Genomic DNA, 15,576 nt, shown 5'->3' on the forward strand with positions numbered 1-15,576 from the left:
TCTGTACAAAATGAAAATCCCAGCCATGGAACCATTTGGGCAGATAAACAGGGACACCGTAACGTAGATTGCATATTAGATGACATTAGGAAATTACTGTTGTTTCGGCATGATAATGATATTGTGTATAAGGAGGAGTGCCTTCTTGATTTAGGAGATACATGCTGAAGTATTTAAGGTTTGTGCCAGTTAGTAAAATGCTGTCTCTTGACTCCAAACTCAGTACTCTATACTTGGCCTCCGATGCTAGATCTGGACTCTGCAAACCCTCTGACGGGCTCTGCCACTCAGCACGGCCTTTTCACCCTGGCACCAAGCACTTCTTGGCAGCTGCAGCCGCTGAAGCCAGCCCCACAAAGACACCAGCACCCTCCAACAAAGACACCAGCACCCTCCAGCCAGCCCCCCGCTCAGAGGTCTGGGTCCCAGCCCACGCTCAGAGGCCAGCACCAGCCCAAGCAGCCTCCCTGCCAGGCTTCTAGTTGAAGAATCCCAGGCTTTCACCTTTATGCCACGAGCCATGAAGATGGTACCTGCTTCCTGAAATTGCCTCCTCCACGATTCCTTAGAGTTCTCTTCCTACTCTTGCAATTCCCTGGTTATAACTGTATACCTAGGTAAGTCATTAGAGTAAATTCTCTCTACTCAAATAGCAGGTGTGGTCTCTGTCTCCCAAATGGGTGAAGTGTCATAACGTTTGCAACGTGCTTTAAAAAGAGTCAGCCAAACTGAAAAAATAAAGACACACAGATCTATGTGTGTATACATATAACAGACACACAGGTACACAAATTCACATGGGGACAAAGGAACCAGAGACAAAACTGTGGAATCTAGGTGATGAATGAATGAATCTAGCAGCGTTCATATGAGACCTTCAACGCTTCTGTGAGCTTCAAATCTGTCGTGTTAAAAGGCTGGAAAAAAGAGTAAGAATCCCTAAATCATGGTATTGTTATGAGAAGTAAGTCGAGATACCAATTAGGAAAAAAAATTACTATGCCGTTTTCCCAAGTACGTCTGCAGCCCCAAAAGCCGTTTACCCTATGAAAGGTCCAGGTCCTGCCGGTTAGGTTCCTCTCCTCTCCTTGACAGAGAAAGTACACGGATGTGTGAGCAGTAAACCAGTGTCTGCCCCCAGGTGCTGTACCTGAAGTCGCCCACAAAGACCCTGACTGGGCAGAGAATCTGGGCCTGGGGAACTTTCACACAGGATGCTCCAAATCATTCTGAGAGAAAAGAATCTGCGTCTTTATCAAAGAGGAAGAGGACCTTCCACAAACTCCTCTGACAAATCACTTGAAGAGTGATGACAGTCCCGGTCGGTTCCAAATCTCCAACCTAAATCCCCCATGCTCCAGATGAAATCCCTTCTTCTTGCCCTTTCCCCTCACAGAGCCCCTCTTTCTATGAAAGAAGGTCTTGCCTCCACCCTATTAAATTACCCTGCACCTGTCCCTCAGCAGAACACCATCAAGACCCCGTAACCACCTTCATTGTTTTCTTTTTTTAAGTCTTTTGATCCAGTTTTATTGAGATATAATTGGCATATAACAATATATTAGTCTGAGGCATACAACATAGTGATCTGATACATGTACAGATTGGAAAATGATCACGGTAAGATGTTCTTTCTTCAGCAGTCTCTTGCTTTTCCTCCGAGCCTCTAACCACTGGGCCACGATGAACGGCTGGCCTCTCATCTAGTCCTGACCCTACACACCCGTCGTGTTGGGGTTTCCACCTCACATTTCCGGGTGGAGTTTTGTTTGCTTGATATCACTGAACGATCAATCTGTTTCCCACCGCAGGTCATTTAGTCTGTACTCTTTCTTTCATCAGCTGCTCCCTCACTTGATCTGATTTTTGGTGAGCACGGATGGTTTTACCACCTAAGAAAAACATCTGGCTACCTCAGCCCCGGTTCAATTTCACTCAGACAAGGAAGGTGTGTGTGAATTCTAAAATGACCTTAAAATAGAAGGTGGGGAGCTGCCCTCCCATCTCTTCCAAAGCTTGTCACAGGGATGACCATGAAAGAGGCAGCACCAGGAGAAATAGCAGGGCCCCACCCCAGGAAAGTGGGGGATCCAAAGTCTACGACCAGTTGGCCCTCACTGCTCTGTGGTTAGCTCTGTTGTTTCCTACGTCTGAAACGGCTTCTCTGTCTTGCCTACCTCCTAACAGCCTTGTCATCTAGTGAGGTCTGGCTCAACTGTTAGATCCCTCATAAAGCTTTCTCTATTTCCTCTGACGAGAGGACAAATGGCCAGTCAACACATGAAAGGTGCTCACCCTCACAATCAAGAAAATGAACATTAAAACAATACAACAACACTCTTCACCACTGAAATTATGTAAAAACAAAATATTGGGCAACACCAGGCATGAGAAAGGGTGTGGAAAAATAAAGGCTTTCATATCCTGTTTACTGGGCTCTCTACATTGGCAGAGCCACTGTGGAGAATAAATTGGCTGTATGTGGTAAAATTTTAAACATACACACCTTGTGAACAAGCAATTCCACTTCTCCTCACTCACCCTTGGAGAGGTCCTCCTTACACAAATGCACACAGAGAACTGACAAGAATATTCTTTGAGAGTTGTTTAAATAGGGACAAGTTGGAAGCCACCTAAGTATCCATCAATAGGGCAACCGATAAACTACTATGCAGTCATTCTGTGAGATACCAGGCAATAGTTAAAAGAATATAGTAGATAGAGACGATGAGACCCAATGGCAATGAGCACGCTAGTGTGCAGATCTTGGTCTATCATACTATTCCCTATTAAAAGAGACCAAGGTTCCTTGGAGAAATGGCTCAATCTGGGGCAATCTGGGGCTGAGACAGGGTAGGTACAAGATGAGCCTGGAACATTTTGTAACGCCAGAAAGTAAAAAAGTACTCAAGAAATGATGGGTACATGTCACAAGGACACAGGAAGGGACTTCCACTGGCCAAATCTGAGACATTTTGAGCACCAAAATAATTAAGGAAAGTAACAGATAGACCATTAAAAAATTAGAACCCATGAGTCCACAATAAATAGGTAAACAAATACATAAGGGGAAAAGGAGGACCCTGCCAAGCCCATTGGTGTATGTGGAGGGGTTGTTACAGCTGGCTAGTCATCATTTTGCAACCATCTTAATAAATATTGGCTCAGGAAAGAATCATCAGTGGATGCTAAGTCTGGGAAGAAATACTGATGGAGAGCAGGCTATTTGCCTGGTCTTAAGGGTCTTCCAACAGAATGCATATTCGTTCCAAGGGGGAAAAAAACAGCACCTTTAAAGGAGACAAATCAGACAACACCTTAACCAGGTGATCAAAATGAGCATCACCAACGAGGGCCGAGCAGACACCGTGAGGGTGCAGATGTAGCACCTGAAAAGGACCTATAGAATATTCTGGCTGAAAATGCATGCCTTGAATCTAATAATCTAATCCTAAGAGAACGCTGGAGAACCCAAAATAAGCAACAGTCCATTCCATAAAAAGCGCTTGTAGTCCTCAAAAGCGTCAATAGGATAAAATACAAAGAAAGCCTGTAAAAATGTTCCATGCTAACAAAAGAACAAAAAGACACGACAACTAAGAACGGTATCTCATCCTAGACGGCATCCTAGATTGCAGGGAGGAGTACTACAAACAACAGAATTCAATTAATTGCCGGAAGAAATGGAATATAGGTGGTGACTACCATCTACCAATATTACATCTAGAGAAGGTGATAACTACCATGGCTTTTTAAGAGAATATCTTTACTCTTAGGAAATCCACAGTGAAGTATTTAGGGGGAAAGGAGTATAACAACAGTACCTACTCTCAAATGACTCAGAAAAGAAAACTGCATTATATGTATAATGTGTGTGTATAGACATTATACACACACACACACACACACACACACACACATATAGCAGACAGGGCAAAACATTAAAAGGTATTTGAAGATCTTTGAACTATTCGTATTATTCTTGCAACTTTTACCTTTCAAAATAAGAACTTATTGCTTCAAAAGGAAGAGTGGTTTAAAAAAAGAGTGATGTAGCTATGTGTACTTGCATAGAAAGAGCTCCGAACATACTGGTAAGTGGAAAAAAAAAATGGGCAAGATAATGCACTCAGTGGGATACTTCCCATATTACATCCATTTGTGCGTTAAGTGATGCACAGAGAAAGGTCTGGAGGAACACACCCCAAATGTATCGTATGGTTTGCCCTTGAGAAAGGGGAAGAGGAGACCAGCACAGCAGCTATACGTTAGCTTATCTGCAGCAACGTTTTCACTTTTTATGAGTGCATTTATGAATTGGTCACATAACTAGAAATAACTTTTTTTAGAGGGGAAAGTTGCCCTCCTCTCAATTCCCTCCAGCGACAAAGATCACGGCTCAGGTTTTCTGAGACAATACTCATTTAAATGGTGGAGCCCACTCTAATATTTGACAGTCTCTGAAACGATCTGGCCTTGGGATCTGGGAAATCTGATCAGGAGATGGCAGCAGTGTGAGGTGTCTGGAAAGACCCTGGGCTTCAGGGTCAGACAGAGCTAGTTTGAAGCCTTGCCTCCATCATTCACTGAAGGTACATTATCGGGCAAGAGACAGACCTCTCTAAACCTCCATTCCTCTATGTGGAAAAAGGAGACATAATACCATAGAGCAGAGTTGGTGAGCCTTGCGTACAGGGTACATACTTGCGGGTCTTAGCATACACATAAAACACCAAGCCCCTCCTGGGGCTGGCACGGAGCATCTTTCGATTGTTACTCATCTGACCTCTTTTTTGTGATTTGTTTGCATGCACTCTTGCCCTGTGAGCCCAGACGCTCTTTAAGGAAGGGTCCATCCATTACTCATTTCTCTCCTTCCAACTATGCCTCCTAGGACATTGTGCGCTGGCACCTGGCAAACATTTGGTGGGAGGAAACATGAACCTCGTCACAGAAAATCTAGAGCAACATGTAAGTATGCTTTGAGGCCCCAGGTTTGCGTTAGAATTCTCCAGTGCAAGTACACATAGTCTCTGAAGTCACTGTATAGAAATCTCTAAGTGCCAAGAAGATGAAGAGGTGACCGATGACCCTACATATTCCTGATCAGTGGGGGTGAAAGAGCACTGTGAGCCTGTCATCCAGTAATAGATGGATGTCATCCAGTAATAGATGTTATTTTTTTTAAATGTCGCATGGTCAAAAATGTTTGGGAAATGCCGTTAGACAAAACAGGCTCGTGTACTACAGGACTTATCAGTGCCATTGCATATCATGAATACCCAACAGACAATATAATTTGGAGTATCTCCCAAGTTTATCTGACTATAAAACATCCCCCCCCCCTTTTTTTTTTTTTGAATCTCAAGGCCTACATCCCAAAGAACATGCTTTGGAAAACGCTGCTTGAAGCTGTTTCTCCACTGTCAGTACATGGTAAGAATAATATTTAGTGGAAATTTAACAATATAACTTGCTCACCTAACCCAAGAGGGAAAAGGAATAAAGTAAACCAAGAGCTTAAGGGTTGCTATCAATTCCCCTCTTATTCCTCCTCTTCCTTTTTTCCCTTCTAATCCAAGGAACGTATGCGAAAAATCACTTATGACTCCAAATCTAAAAATAAAGACCCCAATATTATCATTGAAGTCATTCAGCTTCACTTACTCCGGCCTGTTCAATTCTACTCATCAATGGATTAGACAAATGGCTGAAGGAACCAGGGTCCTACTATGGCCAAGTCATGGGCCACGTGTAGAAATGTTTGTCTCTACACGGCCAAGTGGAATATTTAAGCAAATGTTTGATAGGATCAGGCTGAGACAGCAGCTGCCTTGCTCATTATGACCTTAAAATTAGACACTGTGACCGTCCAAATTATCTCCTTTTCATTGATTACGCCAGAGCAACAGAAATCTGTTATCGTAACCCATCCAGTATCTATGCCTGCTTTTTCCGGTAACAAAGCACTTTGTTTATGGACAGTGCATTCTTCCCCTCTCGCCTCCCCCTACCTCTCCCCACTGCTCACAGTCTTGACGGGCCTATGATTCCAGGAACTCTGTGTTCCCTTGCCCAAGGAGTGGGTACTGGACCCAAGACAGGTCAATGAGACCCTCTCCCACGCGGGAATTCTGAGGCTAGAGTCGAATAATACAAGACGCAAAAAGGTTAGGCTTAATGGACCTAGCAGTTAAGCCCCAGGAAACAGCATTTCAGTTCGGCTGCCCAGGTCCCCAGCATTGCCCCAGTTCCCCTCCTTTGCATGACTCAGGCACTCAAGCTTTGCTTTTGACCCAGTGAGTGCACTCAATGTCCTGTGGATAAATTCCCAGAGTATTTCTAGAACTTGCAGCTGAAGGGCCTGCCCAATACACTGAGCAAAAACCACCCCAGCAAGTTCCTACCCACTGTCCCCAGATAATCACTGGACTTAAAATCTGAAAGTGACCTGAAAGCTTCCCAAATATGGCCGAACCTCCTCATTTAAAAATAAATAAATAGGGGCGCCTGGGTGTCTCAGTCGGTTAAGCATCCGACTTCGGCTCAGGTCATGATCTCGTGGTTCATGAGTTCGAGCCCCGAGTAGGGCTCTGTGCTGACAGCTCGGAGCCTGGAGCCTATTTCAAATTCTGTGTCTCCCTCTCTCTCTGCCCCTCCCCCGCTCATGTTCTGTCTCTCTCAGTCTGTCAAAAATAAATAAAACATTAAAAAAATAATAATAATAAAATAAAATAAAATAAAATAAAATAAAATAGGACACTGTTATCTTGAAAGGTTAGGCAACACAGCCAGTGCCCTTCAGTACATCAGAGGTGATCCGGTTTCCCACCTGCCTGTGTTTCCGGAGCAGATGCCCAAACAATCTCCATTTTCTGTGCAGACACAACCTAAGCTACTCTGGTGAGAAGGTCTGAATTGTGACTATTTTTCCTCACCGCTTGTGCCAGAACTAGCCCTCCACCGCCACTTATCAAATGCTGCCCGAGAGTATGTGCATCCTTGAAATAGTCCAGGGAGCATCTGCATCTCCCCAAAAATGTTCACAGCCTGCCATTCGTCACAGCCCTTCGGCTCCGGGTTCCCGAGCCTCCCGCCTTCAGCGGGGAGCTCCAAGTATGGAGCGTGGCAGTTCCCACTGTAGGGCTCTTGTCAGCGGCTCACCAGGGACGCAACGCCAAGCCAAGGACGTTCTATTCTGAGTGTGGCCCCAGTATGTTTCATTTCATCTGCAAAGCACGAGTCTATTCTGGAGAGAGATGTTTTGGGCACATTCGTAGTAGCTAACGAGCAGTGCTTCCTTATATGCAGAACACAAAATCCTCCCATAAAAACCTGACCCGATTGCCAGCGTGGCGTTTCAAATGAACAGACTTACCCCTAAAATTACCTCTCCGGAATGGCCAAAATTGCACACCTCCGAGTCACGGGCTGAAACAGCGGTACGGAGACTACAAGTATCAGACCGCGGTGATCTTTGGGGAACAGCCCGGGACCAAAGCCTCCGCTTTTCTCTGTTGAGCCAGAGGTCTTTCCTGGTCACCACGCACAAAATTCCAGATCTGTGTCCTTTGAAAAGGCAATGACAAAGAAGAGCCGGCCCAACTTCTTCCCTACAGGGCTGTCATCTTCCCCACAGGGCTTCCAGAGACTTGCTTACGCTCTTCAAGGGAGTCAGGAAGCATGCTGCCCTCCCCATCCCCAGCTGGCCAGCCTTGGGCCTTTTCTCAAGTGCTCCCTGTGTTCTGCATGACCTTTGTGTCCTTCTTCATTTCAGAAGGCATTTGCCAAGCCCCACCTACCTCTCCGCCTCTCAAACCGAGCGAGGTACCTATAGCCCATCACATCCCAGGGCCCCCTCTGTAACAGAACCCATCACGTGGCTGTTTCAGTGCCATTTACAAGTCTCTGTCCCCCACTGGATGACCGTGAGTTCCCTGGGAGCGAGGTCTGGGGTGCACCGGCATCCACAACCCCAGTGCCCACCACAGCACCGCACCCACAGGAGGCACTCGACGAAGAGAACAGACCTGAAGACACAAGAGCACTGCGGGCATGATGGCCACAGTCCCCAGCCCCGGGAGGAAGCAACCCTGCCTACACCAGACCCACCCTGCTTACACATGGCCAGAGTCTGCCAAAACGCTGGGACAAGTGACCGCTTCGAAGGCTGTAGAGACCAGCATTTGAGATCAAGACTTCTAGAATCAGACAGCTGGGTTCAAATCCTGCCCCCACTATCTACAAGCTCTATGAAGAAACGAGTTAGCCTCCTGATGCCTCAGTTAACTAATCTGTAAAATGGGGATAATTATAATACAACATCACAGACTGTTACAAAGAAAAGTGAGTCAATCTCTGCAAAACACTCAGTGCCTTCCCTACCTAAGTATTAGGGGTCTTCCTAGATGTAACTTACTTATGATACTGTGTACGTGAAAGGTATACAACATGTGGATTTGATACATTTCTATACTACAGTGTGATTACCACTGTGGCTTTAGCTAACATCTCTAGCAGGTCCCATAACCGTCATCTCTCTACTGTGGTAAGAACACTTGGGATCCGGTCTCTTAGCAATTTTGAAGTACAGAACACAGCATTGTTGACAAAAATCGCGATACCTAATACGGTTTAGGTGGTCCCCACACATAGCCTTATATAATATGAAATCAAGACATTATTTTGTTCTCGATTCTCTTTCACATTTTTTGATTGTATCAAGGAAAAAGTCACGGTTTAACGCGAAAATGACTTTAACACATCTCTAAAACTTACTGTCTCTCCCTCTTCACAGAGAGAAAGCAGGTCCCCGGCTCAAGTTTCTCGTGGGCAGAAAGAGCTAGCTGACATTAACTGATTGTGCCTTTGTTGTGTTATTATTATCATTTAATGGCAATTGACACTGGTTTTCCATTTACGGTGATGGTATAAACTTCCCACATCAAATGTCTGTTGATGTTAAACAGTGAGCAGATTTGAAAGAGAATAAGAAGTAACAGTATCAGCTGCAAACATACTATGGCAGAAATCACGGAGGTGAGATATATCCAAATGCCTCGAGTGTGAAAGATACGGACTGATAGACACCAAGGGAGGTCTGGAAGCAGAAGTCTCACTAGCGTGCACCGTGCCCAGGGAGCACTCGGGAAGCAGACCAACGGCCAAGTCCTGCCTCCAGAAGAAGCTGAGACCTCAAAGTGCCCCCCGGTGACTGAACACAGCCCAAGATGGCAAATGCTGTTGAACGTGGAGATGGGTCCCCTGGTCACAGGCGCGAGCAGAGGTCAGCACTAGGCAGAGCAGCTTGGGAAGCTCCGTGGTAGGGACGAGTCTGCTGGAGGGAGAATGGGCCGGCGGTCCCCAGCATCTACCGCGAGGCCAGGATTCTCAGCGAGAGAAAAACAGACTTTACCAATCACCAAGGGAGGATGGGGCAAAAACCCAGAGGACTCCCAGGAATCCAGGGGCTCCCGCATGCCCTGCCACCCATGCAGCTGAGGGCAAGCGCTGGAAGGAAGAAGTTCTGGGTGGAAAAGAAACCCGCTGGGCCTTTCCAAGCAGTGTTGCGAAACAACTCGGTGGCATCTTGTGGCAAACGGGAGATTCAGCTCAAGCTATGATCCCATGGTTTTCTTTGCGTTTTTGGCTCATCTATTTGGGATGTTCGTTGGAGGGGAGCATCAGTAAATAGGTCTAGCTTGCTTTTCAAGCCAGTTGTGTTCCCTTTCCCTGTGAGTCATAGACCGGGCTCACCCACAGACACAGACAGCTCTCTCACTGTCCTCTGGCCGGCTGGCCACCAAAACCATGCCCTGGGTGTGCACGGGGAGGGGTGGGCAGAGGACTCACTCTGCCTCCACCCTCAACCAGCATGGGTAACGAGACAGAGGCCAGTGCTCTGGGAGCTCCCTCTCTCATTGTCTCTCGAGTGAGGGAGTTATGTGAGTAACTAGTTCTAGAACAGTAGCAGCCACTCCTCCTTAAGGGCCTGCTCTGCGTTGGGCACATTATCTCCATCCTCACAAGAAACCCTCCATCTTACCCGTGAGAGAGCTCAGACAGACAAAATGGCAAGCGGCCAGGAAGTGACACAAGCTGTTTCATAGACTCAGGTCTCTGTGTCTCAGAGCCCACACTCTCGCCTTCCCACTGCCTGCCCCCCCACCCCCGCCACTGCCCTACAAGGAAATGAGTGCCATAATGGTGCCTTCCAGAGGGTCAGGAGAACACGGATTTAACTCCGCCAGGGGAACGAGGGAAGGCTCCTTGGAGAGGGCAATATTTGGGCTGAGACCTCAAAGACAAGTAAGGACTTTGTTGACAAAACAAAATAGACTATTTTGTTCGTTCATTCGTTCACTCACTCATTTGTTCCATGCTGTATTTCTGGGGCTAGGTACTAGGAATTTGTGGTGAATAGACACAGCTCCTGTCCCCAAGGAGCTCACTTCCCAGGGGAGGAGACGTAAAATACGTGAATGAATAAAGTTATTACTAATTGTGTGTGCCGTGTGGAGACATGTAAGGAATTAAAATGGAGAATACCGGGGAAACCTATTTTAAGACAGTCAGGGGCAGTCTTTCTGAGGAGGTGACATTTTTGCTGGGACGAATGATGAAGCGAAGGTGCTATCCATGTAAACTAACGGGACAGTGAAGGATCCAGGCAGAGGGAACAGTGTGTGAAAAGGCCCTGAGGCTGGAAAGGGAACTGTGTGTCCCTGAAACTAAAAGATTAGAATGTCTTAAAACGAGCGAGTCCAAGGAACAGTGTTGCTCAAGGGAAAGCTGGGGAGAGAGACTGGGGCCAGATGGGATAGCTTCTTACAGGCCGTGGGAAAGGATAATGGGAAGCTCAGCCAGGGTCCTTAGCTGGACGTGCTACAGCTCAATTTACCCTCCAAGATCAGGCCTCAGTCCCTTCACCTGTAAAATGAAAGTAAATAAGAGAATGCATTAAAAAGTTCCAAGTGCCTCGCCTGGTTGACAAATGGACTGAGGACACTCTGACATGTGAGCTTGTATCAAAATAACCTGGGGTGTCTGTCAAACTCAAGATTGCTGGGCCCCACCCCTGGAGATTCTGACGCAATAGGTCTGGGGGAGGCCCATGAATATGCATGTCTAACACTTCCTTGGTGGGGGGACCCCACTTGGAGAACTCCTGGGTTAGAAAAAACAATTTTTAAAAAAGTGGGAAGTGCCACCAGGATGCTGTTGCAATTGTTAAGAGCTGGTAGAATCAAACGATGTCAGTGAGGTGGAGAGAAGTGGTCCAGAACAGTTCTCACTGGGAGATAGCATGGGCCAGACCAGCTAATGGACTGGAGGCTGGGGATGAGGGAAAAGGAGAAATTGGGCAGGACACTCCTAGGTGAATGGCTTGAGTAACTAGGCAATGATAGTGGCAGAAACTGAATAGGGAGCCCCCGAGGAGGAGATCTGGAGACAAGGGCTGAGACGTGCTAACTCTGAGATCTCTGTGACCCCAAAATGGCAGGTGTCGGGCAGGCAGGTGGAGCTTCATGAGAACAGCAATCATCTCTATCTTGTTTTCTGCTACGTCCCCAGATCTCACGCTAGCATATCCTGCCAATAATAAATATCCAGTAAGCTTCTGTTACGGGCTGAAGGATAAAGGGAGGCTGAGGAACTAGGATAACCAAAGGCACTCAGGGACCAACATGCCGCCATGCTTGAGGAGGCCACAGGCATCTGCTGAGGCTAAACCATCACTTCCTGACCTTGACATGGATGAGTACGTGGGAGGCTGGAGGCAGAACAGAAGACAGAAGGGAGCCACCCAATTCACAGTAGGGTTCTTCCCTCAAAAGTCAGAGATGTCACATTTGAGCCTTTCTGGGGTGGGCTTTCGGATAGAAAGGTCTGAACTGTGAGTTTAATGAGCAGGAAGGCCAGAGGAATCTGGCTAACTTGGGCTTTTTATAAAATAAATCATGGGAAAATGAAGCTGTGCAACTTGGGGAAATGAGGAGGGAGGGATGGGGAGAAAGGGAGAGAAGAAACAGAGGACAGAACAAGAAAAGCAGCTTAACCAAGACTCCCCACTAAGGGAAGAAGGGGCCGGCATCTGGAACTTGACCTCCCAGGCCAACCTCGACCCTAGGGTCCTCACCACATTTCCAGCAGGCATGATGGACCCTCGGCCTCCCCATTTACCAAGTTGTAAATTAAAAGGCTGTGACTCCAGCCAGGGGTTCTGGTGACATCATAAACCACAGAACCACAAGCTCAACTCACCAGAAGCCCCAAGATGGAATTACACCCTTTCTTCCTAATCCAGGCAGCTCTGGTCACTGCCGTTTTTTTCATGATATAATAGAAGTAAGCAATATTTTAACCATTTGTGTGTGGCCTTTCTCATACAGCCACAAGGCCCCCTCTCTCGTGTCCTCTCCTTTCCATCTCCTGCCCCACTACAGACCCTCCTCCTAAGGGGTCTCCCACAGAGATGCCCCTGCTTTCCAAGGCTGCGGCCCCTCCAGACCCTCTCCTCTTCCCTCTTCCCTCCAGATCCTTTCGGTTCTTCTGTCTCCTCCCATGAGCCAGTGATGCCCTGACTTCTACCTTAAATCTGCTTGTTCAACAGAACCCCAGTCTCTTCTGGGCCCAGGTCTGTCCTGGAGAACAGACCCCAGATGTCTAGAATACATTCCCAGAAGTGGCACGAAAATGAACTCACATTTTAAATAACTCAGGGAAGTTTACAGCTTCACGGAGAATCTTTCTGAAAGCAAATGACTGCTTTCACTCTCCTTTCACTATGTTTTTGCTTTTGAGTCTTAATTTTCATAAAGTATTGCTTAACGCAAAGTGTACCTGGGCATCATGTTACCTTTTACCCCTGCTTCCCCATCTTAAGCTTAACGCCAATATCCAGGTTCCTTTGGGAGCCTCACGTAGGGGAAGAAGTCACAAGGGAGGACAATAATTAAAGCAGCTATCACTTGATGAGTACCTCTTATGTCTCAGATACTTAAATTATTCTTCATCCCTTTCACAGAGTTACTATTTTCCTCATTTTATGGAGGAGAGAAACTGAGGCCCAGGATATGGAGTATTTTGCCCAAAGTCCCGCAGTTCCTAAGTAAGGCCCTTGGATCTGACCCCTATTTGCTGAACTCAAAAATCTACATATATGTGCTCACTCAGTGTCCCCCGCCCTGAGTAAAATATTTTGAGAATACAGATTGCATATGATAAGGACTGATCATAGGCACTGGCTGATCTTCATGCACCATGATTTTTTTTTCAGAGAGGATGAAAGTTCTACTCTATTTTAGGGTACACTAATAGCCAAAAAACACATTCTGATGTCCTATGTATTTGTTTAGAAAAAGTAAATTATTAAAAAAAATAAAATAAAATAATAAAAAAAAGAAAAAAAAAGAAAAAGTAAATTATTGCAAATGATTTCCCCCAAACCGAAAACAAAAAGTTTAACGCTACATTGATATAACTTGGTAGTAAGGAGGTAGACCAGTGACTTTTGATAAAGCGTCATCCACGAAACACCAGTATAGGACGTGACAGATTTCAAAGGAGTTCACACGCACAAGCCCGCCCGTCCATGCTGTGTGGGAGGTGCAGGGCAAACCCTGGGCATGCTGGAGAGGGTCCTAGGTGGGAGGGGGCAGGCCATGGGGACAGCTCGGAGATGGCCTCCAAAGGCAAGAAACAGAAGAGGTGCCAAGAGTCAATGCATCAGAGGTTAAATGACTGGAGGACTTTCTAAAATGTGATGATGTCATAGCTGAACCCAAGGCTGCGGGTCGCGTACTTCATAAAAGAACAAGGAACATATCCGACATCATTTCAGAACGCTATCTGCAAACATTTGACAACACAGCGGTCTTGGAGAAAAGTTGGTCTAGAACAGAAAAAAAAAAGTCAGGAAAAAAGAGAAAAAAACGCCTCTCCCAAAAATGCGTCTCTGCCTAATGAAGCACGTGCTTGGGATGGTTTAAGAAAGATGTGTGTGAGGCGATGACCTAATTTTTCTTCCTCTACCATCAGGGACAGTAAATAACATCTTCCCAGAGAATACAAGTGGGGAAACACTGTCAGCATATATTATATGCAGTTGCAAAGCGGAAGCGAGTGCCACAACAGGCAGGCGTCTTGCTTCTCCAAATTCAAAGTGAGACGAAAAAAATCTAGCCACGAAAGACAATTTATTCATTCCCGGCAGCAAACATTTAATTACCAAATTAATCCCATATCACTGTACTGCACTATGGAAAATCAGCAGCAGCTTCTAAATGTAGGAAGACAATGGATGTGAAAACATCTTGTGGGTTTTCCTCCCAGACTGAACGTCCACGGTCCCACTGGTTGAGCTCACACACAAGAGCCTGCGGGCAAAGGTGGCCTCGATCAACTACAGAGAAAACACCAAACCTTCCTGACAGAGTGTAGTAAACACTCAATAAGTGACAGATATCACGAGCCTCTCTCCCTCCATCACTGTGTTTGTGTCAGCTAGAACTCTTGCCAAAGATAGAAAATTTTAGCTCAAACTTAGTTCACAGAACTGCAAAGTCCAGCGGAGTACCAGTCTCAGGTACAGCTCGATCTAGAGACTCAATGGCACTGACAGGCCCTAGAGTCTCAGCCCCTCTCTCTCTCTCTCTCTCTCTCTATCTCTATCTCTAGTCTCTCCTCCCTCTAGGGTGGTTCCATTCTCAGATAAACTCTCCCCTCATGGTCACAAGATGTCTGCAGCCACAGCAGCCTATATCCTCTCAGGTTCAAGTCCAGCTGGAAAGAACACAACCTGTGTCTCAACAGAGCCACACAAACCCAAGAAGTCAATGTAACCACGTGCACAAGATGAGAAGAAGGTATATGTTCTTTCAAGTAAATGGATGGACTATGGGGGTATTCCCATATCTGCCCAAATTAGAGGGGCCTCCCCGTTGGACACAAAACCTTCACTCCTGTGATCTGTCAGTCTGTTGAAGCATTATGTTAAAACAGCAATTCTGATGTGATGAGGCCACGTGGCTCAACTCTGCCTGAAATCTGAAACCGTGGCAATGCCGAGCTTCCCCATCTCGCGTACTCCTCACCCCCAAGCCCCAGTCTGACACTCTCTTGGCTCCTTCCTCCAAGCACCACCGGGAAAATCTGGCTTTAGTTGTTCCCATTCCTTCTGGCATCATGTTAGATCAAGTCCTGCTCTTTTCTAAATACTTGATGAAAACTTGCTTCCTCAGCTGCCCATATCCCCATCCCTCAACAAGAAAGTGCTGGAAGACATGACCTGCCCAGCGCACACATATTTTCTGAATGCCATGGTTCCACGGGGTTCACTATCTAATGCACCTGTGGAGCTGGAAACCAAGAAATCTCCCCAACACGCTTGTTCCCTTAGCTTTACTCCCAAGCTATTTTTGGCCCAGGTAAACCGTGGTCTCTTTAAGGACTTGACTCAAATGTCACCTGAATCTCCAAAACTGGGGTGAGTCATTCCTACTCTCGACTCCTGGGCCATCTGGCTTATGCCCATAACAGTGCTGAGCTGAGATTGTTGGGTTTCCCACTCACATC

At 46.4% G+C, this 15,576-nt stretch overlaps 2 long non-coding RNA genes across 3 annotated transcripts in view; both read right to left on the reverse strand.

The window, feature by feature from the left end:
• LOC125934410 (uncharacterized) overlaps positions 1 to 15,576 on the reverse strand; it is a 234,793-nt gene that overhangs the window by 177,488 nt on the left and 41,729 nt on the right. The window lies entirely within an intron of this gene.
• Positions 8,452 to 13,843, reverse strand: LOC125934411 (uncharacterized). The gene is made up of 3 exons (XR_007461377.1): positions 12,140 to 13,843; positions 10,832 to 10,929; positions 8,452 to 9,389 (listed from the first exon to the last, which is right to left on the reverse strand). It is a non-coding gene; the product is annotated as an uncharacterized LOC125934411 (long non-coding RNA).

This window comes from Panthera uncia, assembly GCF_023721935.1.
Source record: "Panthera uncia isolate 11264 chromosome A1 unlocalized genomic scaffold, Puncia_PCG_1.0 HiC_scaffold_17, whole genome shotgun sequence".
Taxonomy (NCBI): Eukaryota; Metazoa; Chordata; class Mammalia; order Carnivora; family Felidae; genus Panthera; species Panthera uncia.